Genomic DNA, 3,450 nt, shown 5'->3' with positions numbered 1-3,450 from the left:
AATTTAAATTTAAATTTTCAAACTTTTAAAGTGTGAAATTTAAACTTTTATAGTTTTAAAGTTTGAATTTTAAATTTTCAAATTTTTAAAGGGTGAAATTTAAACTTCTATACTTTATTACTTTTAAAAGTTTTAAATACAAAAGTTTGAAAGTTTGTATTTAAAACTTTAAAATTATAAATTTTTAACTTTAAAATTATAAATGTTTTAATTTTTAATTTTTTTTTTTTTTAAAAATAATTCCGTTGGGACCCGGTTTCCGGTCCGGTCCGGTACCGGTCCGTTACCGGTCCGGGACGGGTATAGTATATATTTTCCGGAATTACCGGTTCCGGTCCGTCCCGGTTCCGGTACGATACCGGTTCGTGGTGACCGGTTCCGTTCCGGTTCCGGTCCGTTCCGGACCGGTCGTCCCGGTTCCGGTACCGTTGCCAGGCTTAGACGTGACGCATCTTTTTGTAAAACCAAAAGAAAAAATAAAAGCCAACTCATTTTACCTTTGATCTCAAAATATCTAAGCTTCTAGAGATGGAAATGCAACTTAGACACCATGACCATGGGTATTCAGGAGGTGCTACTCTTTCTGTTTTTGCATATACATGTTCTCAATATTGTAGCGCAGCTGCCTGATTTACGATACGGTTCATGTGGTGGGAATGGTAACTATACTGAGAATAGTACCTACAAGAACAATCTAAACACACTCCTCACTTCCCTTTCCTCAAAAATAGATAACTATGGTTTCTACTATGATTCCATTGGCCAAAACACCGACCAGGTCAGTGGTATTGTGCTATGTAGAGGAGATGTGGAGCTAGACGATTGTCGCAGTTGTGTCCATAACGCTGCTCAAAAACTTGTACAGTTTTGTCCTACCCAAAAAGAAGTTATTGGTGGCTATGATGAATGTTTGTTGCATTACTCGATCGAATCAATCCATTATAAATACTCAATCGTTGTCTATACGATACTTTCTTTGGAATCCAGCGAATGCCTCAAAACCCGAGGAATTTAACCAGGAACTGGGTAAATTACTGGAAAATTTACGAGACCGTGCTGTAAATGGTGGTCCCTTTCGAAAATATGCTAGTGGTAATGTGACAGGTCCAGATGATCAGACTATATATGCACTTGTGCAGTGTACTCCTGATTTATCTCCCCTGAATTGCTTCAATTGCATAACTGACGCTTATGGAACCATGCCTCAATGTCCTTGCCTGGGAAAGAGGGGTGGAAGAATAATTGGGCCTAGGTGCAACTTCCGTTATGAAATTTCCCGTTTCTTCGTTGATGTGCCGTTGGAAGCTCCGCCACCTGCAGGTAAATTATATTTTTCCACTTTCATTTGAAGACATATGTACCTAAGTAGATACTATAAAGTTTAGTTACCTTATTTAACAATTTAATTTAATCAAGCCTATAGACGAGATGGTTGCAAATATTAAATATGACAGAAGAGCAGGCACATAAAAAGAATTAGACATACACATGAATAATGAATCGATGTATTGAAACACAATAAGGTGAATAAAATATGTCATCTCTTTAAGTTTTTTCCCAACATGTGTGGAACTGAAGTAATTGTTCTTGGCGTCTAATAACTTAAAACTTTAGATGGGAGCAGTGGCGGATCCAGGATTTAGAGTCCGTGGGTGCCAAATGGGATTCGAACCCGTAACCTCAACCTTCTAAAGTTGCCCTCCTACCGTGGCACCACAAGCCAATTTTGTTCTGTGGGTGGCACGCCTTATATTTATATAAATATTATATATATAGCTATGTATATATAGAGTTTCCGTCGAAGTTCGGGGGTGGCGTGGCACCCCCAATGCCCTTCATAGATCCGCCACTAGATGGGAGGATGACACAATTCAACGCCATCATAACACAAAATTTTGATTTGTGTTAAAGACGAGCATATTAAATTAGCGGTATAACAATATTGTATTTGTGATATTTAATAAGTATCTATAGATTCTGATATAACCTGAAAAGGGAAGATAGTAACTTATTTTCACATGAATTGTTAAAAACCGAGAATTTTATACTAACTTGAAGCATTTTCTCAAGGAAATGATGATAAAACAACTCCAATGGGGAATGGTAATGAAACGGCTCCAACAGGGAATGATAATACAGTTCCAATAGTGCAGGATGATAATAAAGCTCGACTCGTCATTATTATCATTGTGCCAACTGTTATAGTTGTTATTCTTACTGTATGTATTTCTGTCATCTTAATGAAGAAGCGAAAGAGGAAGCTGGTGGACAAAATTCAAGGTAAGATAGCGTATAGTATTTATATGATTAACGAAAGTTGAATTTTCACTATAGACACTATTTGTTATTACTACTACTTTGGTGAAGGTACACTCGGGGATGATATTAGCGATGTAGAATCCTTGCAGTATAATTTTTTTATAATTAGAGAAGCAACAGAGAACTTCTCAAATGCTAATAAATTGGGACAGGGCGGATTTGGTCCTGTGTATAAGGTGATTAGACTTGCTTGATGCATAAAATGGACATTGACAATTCATACCACAAAACCACAACTTAGCTTGGGGTTGAGGATTCGTTGTTGATGAGCTTATAATAATTGATTCTTCAATTTGCTCTCGTATTATGTTTCAGGGTAAGCTTCAAAATGGACAAGAAGTAGCAGTGAAAAGATTGTCAGCAGATTCAGGCCAAGGTGATCTAGAGTTCAAAAACGAGGTCTTGTTGGTAGCCAGACTTCAACACAGGAATTTGGTTAGGTTACTCGGATTTTGCCTTGATGGAAAAGAGAGACTTCTTGTCTATGAATTTGTTCCAAATGCAAGCCTTGACCAATTTTTATTTGGTATGTATTGCTTAATGTTTTGTCAGTGTAATTTGACATGTTGACTGCAGTAAGGTTATCTGCCTTATTTTAGTTCCACAACTATGAATTGGGAAAGGCAATCATAATAAGTTATATTCTTCCTCTTATCTCCAGATCAAGTTAATCGTAGCCAACTGGATTGGGAAAGGCGATCCAAAATCATAGGAGGCATAGCCAGGGGAATTGTTTACCTTCATGAGGATTCTAGACTTCGCATCATTCATTGCGATCTCAAAGCTGGTAATGTTCTACTTGATGCAGAGATGAATCCTAAAATTGCAGACTTTGGCATGGCAAGACTATTTACATTGGATGAAACACAAGGCAACACAAACAGAATTGTTGGGACTTAGTAAGTTTAACATCTCTCACTAGATAGACTGTTATTTTTTGTATCATTATACGAAGCATTCTTTAATCATTTTTAGCAAATAAAAACCTCGATATTAAAACAAATCTTTCCTTGAAATGTTACCAGGACTTGAGAAATGGTTACCTCAATTTGGTTGAGCTAACTTGATTGTCCCTAAAAGTAGTATAAGTCGAGATGAATAGTCATATAACTTTGGCTTAATACATATTTT

General features: G+C 36.7%; 1 pseudogene; it reads left to right on the top strand.

The window, feature by feature from the left end:
* Window positions 1-542: 542 nt before the first annotated feature.
* Window positions 543-3,450, top strand: part of LOC102596758 (putative receptor-like protein kinase At4g00960) — a 9,613-nt pseudogene continuing 6,705 nt past the window's right edge.

This window comes from Solanum tuberosum, unplaced genomic scaffold (genome assembly GCF_000226075.1).
Source record: "Solanum tuberosum cultivar DM 1-3 516 R44 unplaced genomic scaffold, SolTub_3.0 scf00099, whole genome shotgun sequence".
Lineage (NCBI taxonomy): Eukaryota > Viridiplantae > Streptophyta > Magnoliopsida > Solanales > Solanaceae > Solanum > Solanum tuberosum.
The sequence above is the reverse complement of the archived record's forward strand: the minus strand, read 5'-3'. Positions and strand labels throughout refer to the sequence as shown.